Source organism: Solanum pennellii, chromosome 12 (genome assembly GCF_001406875.1).
Source record: "Solanum pennellii chromosome 12, SPENNV200".
Taxonomy (NCBI): domain Eukaryota; kingdom Viridiplantae; phylum Streptophyta; class Magnoliopsida; order Solanales; family Solanaceae; genus Solanum; species Solanum pennellii.
The window spans coordinates 47,063,240-47,073,942 of NC_028648.1; positions in this window are offsets into that span (position 1 = coordinate 47,063,240).

Here is a 10,703-nt window from a genome sequence, read left to right on the forward strand (position 1 = left end):
TGGTTCATGATTGTTCCTACTTGACTATATGATTCTATAATGATTATATTGATGATGTAGTAGTAATGTATAGGGTGACATAAAAATGTTAAGGACTAATCGTAAGTGCTTTAAAGAATGTTATATGTGATAAGGTGAAAGAATGTAGTGTCTTGTTTAGTAGACTTGTGTCCCTTACTTGATATATGAATGAATGTTATGAGATTATGATATAACTTGACTAGATAGGCTTACTTCACCCTTGACATGTATGAATAAAAGATATGTGAGACATTAGAGCATGTTAAGAAGGTCATGTACGTGGTAAAGGTTATGTTATGATTGTTGATGTGGAGAGACATAATAGTATCCTTCATGTAAGGGAATGGTGGACTTAAGCTTAATTCGCTGGAATGGCATCATATGAATCCCTAGTAAGGTCATAATGAGCTATCTTAGTAAAGGCATAATGATCTAGCGGACATCTTTGGTAGGGTGAATGTGATTAGGTTGTGAACTAGATAAGGAACCTCTTTATGTGATCCTTTAATGTCAATTACTCTATGAGAACCAAGGCTAGCACCGAGTGATTATGTAATAGGAAGTAGATCTACTTGAGAATGAGACTACAGTACAATGTACCTATACTTGAGAATGATGCTAAAGTGCATAAAATCCCTTCATATTCCTTAAGCATGTGCCTTCATGGGATGTTTCTTAGAACTACCCTTGTAAAGTATAACACCCATATCGGAGTAGGTTAGAACTCGAATTCCATGTCTAGCTATCATGGTCTATATCGGTTATTGCCTATTCTCATCATATGGGATACTTACTAGCATTAGAGAAGTTCTACGAAGTTTAGGTGGTGGTATGGGACGCTATCTAGACATTGCACAATAGGCTTTGAAGATGTTAGTTAGAGCCACTAGGTCTTGTCTAAGATCTCTACTTGAATGTCCTTTATGTGATGTATGAGTCTCTTAATGAACTAATGACTTATGTTACGAAGTATGTAAATGGAATAAGTACTTATCTAGAGTAGTTAAGGTATGTCTAGTTAAGGTGTGAAGCGGGCATAGGAATGGTCACTTTGTATCTTACCTAGATGAGTCTTAAGAATGACTCTAGTTAGGGAAGATATAGATCATGTGGACATGATTCGAACATAGGAAGTCTTAACGATTATTTAGATAGTCTTGAAGAGGTCAGTCATGGACGTTATCTTCTATATGTACATAAGTAAGTCTTTTGATAGTCTTTGATGAGGAAATGACATATTATCTCTATGTTGATATGTTTGATGTCTTGAAGTGTGTATGTGACTTATTATAAGTGTTCTTGAGGTCATTTAGGTATGCTTAGGGAGGTTGTATGGGTGGTCTCGCTTTTTGTTGCTTAAGTTGGTCTTAAAATAGCTTTTTGTGAGGAGACTACACGGTCGAAGAAGTTAAAAGTGAAGAGAAATTACTTCACTGTAACAGTGAAGTGACGCTACTGTAAAGTGCTTACAAAAATATGTTAAATTGCTTAAATGTTATCTTATATGTTTCTAAGCTGTTATATGTTGTTCTGATGATTAGAAAATAATTTTTAACTGAAAAGAATGCATATTTCGAATAAATGTCTGTTTTATGATTTTCATGCATTATGTCATACTTATAACATGTGGTTGTACTAACTCCATGCTTTTATCTATATCTATATTTGTTGGTAGGTGAGGAGCATTTGAGAAGGAAGACTTGAACCGTAGAATCGTTCAAGAGAAGTTGAAGTATGTCCTCATTTAACTCGAGGGCATATATGTCTTTTATGTTATCTATTAGAAGTATTGTAATAGACTAAGTATTTCTATATTAGCATTGTATATGGCTCGTGTCCCAAGTATTCTTGTGTCATATGTTTGATGAAATTGAGACTTAGTATTTCCTATGACTTTATATGAAAGAGATTTTTAAAGACTATGATATGTTTTGTTAAAAGTTTTAATTTCGCACTAGTTTTCACTATGTTTATGCTATGAATGATATGTAAGGGCTTGTACAAGACCTTCGAGAGGTCAAGTACGCCCGTTGAAATCCAAGATTGCCCCTAACTTCTATTGTGTGGTTTTGGGATGTGAAAAACTTGGTATCAGAGCATAGGTTGTGAAAGTAGTATTAGGAATCAAAAAGTCTGATCAAGTCATGTCTAGTAGAGTCTTGAGCCATCGGTGTGAGTCGTGACACATCAATGGGCGAGAGGATATATGACGATAGAGTTTCCCTTCTTTTTTACTCCTATGTAGTGCCTTAGGGTATAAGTTATGAGTACTCTTTTCTTATGGTTTTTCTTATGGTTCTAGGAAGATGAATACGATGAGGACACCGGCTAGGAGAGTTGAGGAGAATGAGGGGCAAGAGAATATTCCGTCTTATGTTGAGGAAGTTGAGCAAGTTCCTCAAGATGCTCAAGGTGATCAAGTCCCTATTGTGAGTGGAGGTGATGATGTCCCGGAGTTGAGTAATAGGAATATTAGAGAGGCTTTGCTTGCTTTTGCCCGAGCCATGACTACTCAAGTGAATTTGAGAATGGTGCATAGGGCGAATGTGGTGGAGAGCATTATGACCTCTAGGTTGAGAAATTTTGTGAGGATGAATCCTCCTATCTTTCTTGTCTCTCAGCTGGGAAAGGATCCCCAAGAGTTTGTAGATGAGGTGTACAAGATAGTGCATACTATGGGAGTGACATCTTGGGAGAAAGCGGAGTTGGCTTCGTATCAACTGAAAGATGTGGCTCAAGTTGGCACACACAATGGAAAGGCAATAGGAAGGAGGAGTCGAGTCCGATTAAGTGGGACGAATTTAAGCGAGTTTTTCTTTGTAAGTACTTTCCCGTGAGATCAGGGAAGTTAAGGTAGATAAGTTTATCAATCTCAAGCAAGGCAATATGAGTGTTAAGGAATACTCTTTGAAGTTCTCTAAGCTGTCCAAATATTCTCCCTCTATTAGGTCAAATCCAAGGGATGAAATGAGTCGTTTTGTGACTGGTGTTGCCGACTTAGTAAGTGAAGAATGTCATACGGCAATGTTACATGATATGAATGTAGCTAGACTCATGGTGTATGCACAATCAATTTAAGAGTCTAAACTTAAGAGGATGACTAGAAACTTTAAAAGGGGTGGTTCTAGTAAATATGAGAAAACTAGGGTTAAGAAGAGGGCTCAAACTCAAAAAGAACCTAGGAGTGCTATGGTGAAATTTGACAAAAGGGGGTGGTTCTCAAAATGAAAAGCCTTCATGTGTCATTTCTGGAAAGTGGCACTATGTGAAGTGTCTAGCCAGTACTAGTGGTTGTTTTGGTTGTGGGAAAGATTATCATAAGGTTAGAGATTGTCCTATCATTGAGGCTCGAGGAAGAGAGAGTAAGCAAGTTGCTCAAAATGCTCCAAACGATGACGTTCAAGCAACGAGGCATTTCTATGCACTCCGGGCAAGAGGATCAAAGCCGGATGAGAAAGATGAGGGTAAGTCCTTGCTTTTCTTTCTAGAGATATGAGTTCCTTTTAAGTGGGGGATTATGGTTAGAAGATGGGATATAATGATATAGAAGCATGTTGTATGTGCATGGTGTTTAGGAGTTTTATTGAATTCAATTTCATTAATTTCTTGCATTGTGTATTCTATGAAGCTATGATTATGTTGTAAGATGTGTTTATATGGCGTTACTTTGCATATTAGCATGTTTATATCATGAATTGACTAAAATATGGATTTTTCGAAAAATGACCTAAATCACTGTAATCAGTTTGAATCCATTATTTCTCCTTTGACAACCTTGACCCAAGAGAAAGTTAAGTTTGAATCGACGAAAGCTTGTGAAAGAAGTTTGAAAGAGTTACAAGATAAACATACCTCTTCTTTGCCGTGGACTTTATCGGAGGGAACCAAGGGTTTTATAGTTTATTATTACGCTTCTCGAATAGTTTCGAGTTGTTTTATTATGCAACACCGTAAGGTGATAGCATACGCATCTAGACAACTCAAGGTGCATGAGAAGAACTATCCACCTCATGACCTTGAATTAGTGGTTGTAGTGTTTGCTTTGAAAATATGGAGGCATTACCTATATGGTGTCCATGTGGATGTGTTTACGAACCACAAAAGACTTCAATATGTGTTCACTGAAAAGGAGTTGAATCTCCGACAAAGAAGATAGTTGGAACTTTTGAAGGATTATGACATGAGTGTTCTTTACAACCCTGGAAAGGCCAATGTGGTTGCGGACGCTCTAAGTCGAATGTCAATGGGTATTTAGCCCATGCTCCCGATGATAATAACGAGTCAGTGAAAGAGGTGCATAGTTTGGCTCAATTGGATGTTCATGTATATATATGTATATATATATATAGTGCATTATAACTCCAAATCATCTTTTATGGTAGAGGTGAAGTCTATGCAACACCTTGATCCTCTTTGATGGAATCGAAGAAATTAGTTCTTAGCAAGTTTAATGAAACATTCTCCTAATGGGATGGGGTACTTAGGTCCCAAAGTAGATTGTGTGTATCGGATGTAGATGGTTCTGCCATGTGAAAGCGGTGAACTGCTTGTCAGTGCTAGGCTAAACCATGATGTTGTGTTACTAGGCTTCGCCTCTCCCTTCACTATGATAGTATCGCTCCTATTCTTTAACGAAAGAATCCATATTCCCTATCTCATATTCTCTACCCCCTAAATTAGCCTAATTAGATTCAATTTTCTTTTTTGTGGATTTCTTGACTTTTCGCCAAGAAGGGGTTTTTGGTACTAATTCAATTCACTATATCAATCTGAAAGAGTTCATAATATATTTCTTGGGCTCTATGCATAACACCCCCTAATAAAAGGATATCCTGTTTCATATATTCCAACAGTCTAAGGGGATGAATTTTGGAAGAGGATCATGGTTCCCCATATGCCATTAATCTTTGTGACACAAAAATGTATCGTGATCTTCAAGATGTATATTTGTGTGATGGTTTGAAGAGAGATAGAGCGGATTTTGTGGCTAAATTCCTAATTGTCAACAAGTTAAGGACGAATTTCAACGATCGGGTAGTTTAACTCAAGTGATGGATGTCCCTACTTAGATGTGGGACGATATCAATATGGACTTTGTAGAGGGTTTTCCTAGAACTCGTAGGGAAAATGATTCAATATGGGTTATTGTTGATAGATTGACGAAATCGTCCCACTTTATTCCCGTCAAATCTACTTATTCGGTGGAGGAATATACAAGGTTGTACCTTAATGAGATTGTGAATTTGCATGGGTTCTCTTGTCCATCATCTCGGGTAGAGGTGCTCCATTCACTTCTTATTTTTGGTGGTCTTTTCAAAAGGGGATAGGTACTCAAGTGAAACTTAGTACAACTTTTCATCCTCAAACGGATGTCCAAGAGGAACGTACCATCCAAACCCTAGAGGATATGTTAGGAGCTTGTGTTATTGAGTTCAAAGGTAATTGGGACGATCACCTACCATTGATAGAGATCTCCAATCATAATATCTACCATTCGAGTATTTCCATGGCACCATTTGGAGAACTCTATGGTAGGAGGTTTAGGTCTTCAGTTGGTTGGTTTGAGGTAGGTGAGTCTTCACTCCTTGATCTCGAGATAATGTATGGGGCATTAGAAAGGGATATGATAATAAGGGATAGGTTGAAAACATCCTATAGTCGGCAAAATCTTTTGCCAGCAATATAAGAAGACTTGAATTAGATGTAGATTATTGACTCTACTAGAAGACTTCACCCATGAAAGGGGTGATGAGATTTGGTAAAAAGGGAAAGCATAATCCCCAGTCTGTGGGTCCTTATGAGATAGTGAAGCGGGTCGGAAAGGTTGCGTATGAGTTGAAATTACCAAATGAAATAGCCGCGGTTCATCCCATATTTCATGTCCACATGCTTAAGGAATGTATAGGCGACCTGTTATGCATTCTCCCAATTTAAGGGTTAGGAGTGGATGAGAACCTTTCTTATGAAGAGGTTCTGGTTGAAATTCTATATCGCCAAGTCAAGAAGTTGAGGAACAAAGTGGTGGCCTCCGAAAAAGTCATATGGAGAAACCACCAACATGGGAGGCCGAGGCCAGTATGAAGTCCCGTTATCCTCATCTTTAACCTTAAAATTTTGTACAAAGTTGAGGTTAGTAGTTCCTCTCAAAATTATGTAATCATGAATAATGTGAATTTGACTTGATTTTCAAGGTATGTGCATATTTTTGTAAAGTTTCATGATAAAATGAGTTTTTCATGAAAAATACTCTCTTACTTAACTTGTACTTATTTGTGTTATGTGTATAGTAACCTTCATGAAATGGTAGTAATCATGTTTAATGTTGTATTGAAAGAGGGTTTGCATGGTAAGTCTTGATGTTTATGTTGAGCTCATGTTGATGTTGACAAGATAGTTCCTCATTATGTGATATGAAGTGTTGATCTCTAATATGTGGTAAATGGTTATTTGAGTTGCTATGTGTAATTCCATATTTATGTGTTTAGTGGAGTTTTGAAGTATTCCTATGGTCCTTGACTCATAATGATCTTATGTTGTGCTATTTTGTTGGTTGGGTTGCTAGTATTGAGTCTCATTCTCTCCCTATAAAAAGGATTTAGGTGTCATTTGGGGACGAATGTTCCCAAGGGGGGGATAATGTAACACTTCGAAATTCCATGACTTAGTATAGAGGCTCACATGAAGAACTAAGCCCTAAAACAGTGTTTCTAAGCCTAAACTAATGTAATCAACCCAATTAGAAAGTGTTAGACTAAAACCTCAATAAACGACCATGACTTCTGGAGATTTGTGAAAGGTGAGCTAGTGTGCCTTGGTGTTTCAAGGGGTTATATGAGTCGAAATTTAGTAAAATTTGGAAAGGAGTTTTAAAACACATATTAGAGTGTGTTAGGATCGAAACGTCTAGGTACGACTCCCCAAGAACCACCCTAAGGGTACTTGAAGAGGAACCTAACATTTTAGCCTTAAAGTTGTCGTTTGACAGTAGCAATCGACGAACCAAACGACGAGCCGTCGATGGGTCAAAGACCCATCGATGGAGCTCGTTGGTTCATACTTATCCATATCCCAAAAATCCCAAAAAATCAAGGTCTATGACACGAACCACGGATGACCAGTACGGGGCCGTGGTTTGGTCAACGGACCATCGACGTGACTCATCGATTGGAGCCTTGGTTCACTGCCAAATTTTTGTCAAAGTAAGGTTAATTAGATAATTAGTTAATAAATTAATTAAGGGTTAATGTGTGGTTGATTAAGTTATTTTGGGACTATCAAAAAAATTTTAGTCATTAAACTAAGGCTTAAGTCATATGCGGCCCCTTAAAGTAGTCCGTATATTTCACTTAGACACCTCAATTTAGCCTCATACCTATTGAACACTTGAACCTAAACAAATTTATACCAATTTAACACAAAATGATAGTCAAATAAAAGAGAAATATGCGTGCATTTCAAACTCTCAAACATAACAAATGGACCAAAGAAGCGATGACACATGACAATTGGATTAATTTTTAAATTTTTTTAATCTAAACAGTCAAAAAACAATTTAAGAAAACAAAAATTGAATTAATCCACCCCACCCCCACCCCAACCTACCGTCTACCCACCATTCTTCTTCTTCTCGTCGACCTGAACTGCAACCTCCATGCTTCTTCTTCTTCATTCCCTTTTCACTGGACCCGGCGTCTCAAGGCTAGTCAACAATAGCCTCCAGCCTTTTCTTCTTCTCCATTGAATTTTATCCATATTTCATCATTATTGTCAATCAAAGCTAATTCCTCATTCACCTTTCATTCTGATTGGCATCAAAACCTTCTATTCACTATCTTTTATCTTCTTTTCACTAATAATTATTTAGGCCGCCAATTATTTATAACAAATTACAAGAAAAGATAATTTTTTACAGAAAAGATAATCATTTGCTTCATCGGAATATTATTTTTATTGAAACAATGGAACTTTGCCAAAAAATTTGAGACTTTAATTAGATTTACATAGAGAAAGAAAAAAAATAGAAAAAATACAAGAAGAATTTGAGGGGATCGGAGAAAAGATGGACGGGGTAGGTGTGGGTATGGAAAGAGGTGAGAGTAGTTGCACAAAGGTATGTGGGAAGAAGATAATTTTTTTAATTTTAGATTAATTAAATTTATGCATTATTTATTAATTAGGTTTATTAATTGAAAAAAAAAAGAAAAAAAGATCATTTCCAATGGTTTCACGTGCTTGGGGACTGTGAAATACACATTTTTGCCAGGTAAGCCATTTCTGTCCAATAGGAACTGTTTTTGAACACATAAGGTGTTCAATAGGTATGAGGCTAAATTGAGGTGTCTAAGTGAAATATACGGACAACTTTAAGGGGCCGCATATGACTTAAGCCTTAAACTTACCTAACACCCCATTCTTTTCCAAACTCAATTTTCTAAACTGCTCTCTACACATTCTCTATCTATTCCAAAGACCACTAGTGAAGACCAAGGTCCAAGATTTATTAGTGATCTAATAATCACGTTTTGTAAATCATTATTCAAGGAATCTTAATGTATGGAAGCTATTCACTCTTCGAATATCTTTCCACAAGAGGCTCTTCAAAATAGCTTTCTAAATTTGTGTAAAACTTGGGTTTTCATCCAATTTCTTGAATTGCCTTTCAAATTGATATAGGGTTGAATTACATTGGTTTATATTGATAGATTGTGATAGGTTATTGGTTAATTGTTTTAGTTCTTAGTCTTTGACCTAGATCTGTGAAACAATCCATGAATGAACCCTTTTCCCTAACCATAGCAATAAATTGGACTTGTAGATGATTAGTGTTGTTGGAATTTAATATTTAATTTTTTAATTCACTATTATATGATGATGATGAGTTAATTAATGGATGAATATATTGGAACTTAGGGTAAGATATTGAAGGACGTTTTGGAAGCTATTGGCATGAATTTCTATGACTATATGTTCTCTACATCAATAATAATTGTTTATTCTTGACTATGATGGCATGATATGGATATGTTGAATTGTGAGATCTTGATAAAGGTACGATCATGCAAGGTTGAATGTGATTGTTTTGTCTGCCTTATTATGATATGACTATGATGTGATGATATCACTAAATTATAGGTTGTAATGAAAGGAAATTCTCATGCAATACCTAAAGAGATAATGACATGATAATTACAATGGTTTAGTCTACTATGTCCTATATTAACATTTTATGATTAAGAAAAACGTAAAGACATTTCAAAAAGGGTCTTTAACTTAACATTGAGTGAACTATATATCAGAGGTGTCCTTTCCCAATGAGGTAAGGTAGGTTTGGAATGGTTCTAGTTATGGGGACTATAATGTTATTGCGCATAAAGAGGGTTTCCAATACATATATCCTAGTTCCTTAACTATGTTGCCCCCAAAGGAAAACTAGTTAGTGGATCCACCTAAAATGCTATGTTCATGTTTTGGTTCTACCTTGGCAAATAGAGCACTTTCTTTCAGTGTAGGGTTTTATGACACCGGATTTCATGTTTAGCTCACATGGTTTAATTTCGGTTAAGGTGATTGTTCCCGAAAGTAAAAGAAATTTATGAAGTAATAAAGATGAACTTTAACTAGGGTGACTTAAGGGATTCTACTTAGTGCAACTAAGGGTATGGGACTTTACCTATCCATTCCACAAGTTGACCTTGAAGGGAGTCCTAAGAGGGTGTTCTTATGTGCTTATATTATGAGCAAAATTCAAATGTTGACTTCACATGATGATGATCTTATATAATGTTGACTTCATTGATGAACATGATATGGGTCTAAATTGTTATATATACAATGATGATTATGCATGATATGATGTTATATGAAATGAAGACATTCCTTGTAACATATTGTCCCTTTAAGCATTATCATATGATCATTGACTTGTATATGCTCTTCTATGTGCATAAAAGGCTTTCAAAGTGACTTATAGTTTGGTTTTGAACAAAATGTCCCTTTAAACATGATTTCAATAGTTTTACTTGCATATGTTTCCAAACATAGTACATGTGGTTTGTACTAACTCAGATTCTTTCTAATTCTACAAATATGTAAGTTCAGGCCATTGTAATGCTTTCGACGCCAATTATAAGGAAGACTTGGATATCTATCCCAAGTTTTTGGTGAGTCCTCAAAGTTCAAGGATGATGTCATTTTCTATCTTCATTAGTATTGTCTATGCCTAAAGACACTTGTTATTTCCTTATGTTGAGACATAGTTGTAAGCCTATATGTGGCGTATTATACTAGTGTAAGGGCTATGCCTAAAATTTGTAGTTCTCTATTAGATGGTTATATGTTAGACTATTATTAGACAACTTCATGAATTGGCTTATATTGTATTAATGAGAAGTCTATGTACACTTCATAGGCCAGAAGTCTGTGTAAACTTCATATATGATAAACGAAAACTCTATGTTTACTTCACTATGTAAAAGTTTTAAAATTTTTGCATTTTCTGGACCTATGATATGTGATGATGTATGCTAAGGGCTAGTCTAAGGCCTCTTTGAGAAGGAAGACGACAGTTACGTCTAGGTGGTGCTCCCCGATCGTGACAGCCACATCAACGGATATATATTCAACTTTATATATATATATATATATATATATATATATATATATATGTATATAAGTATGTATAT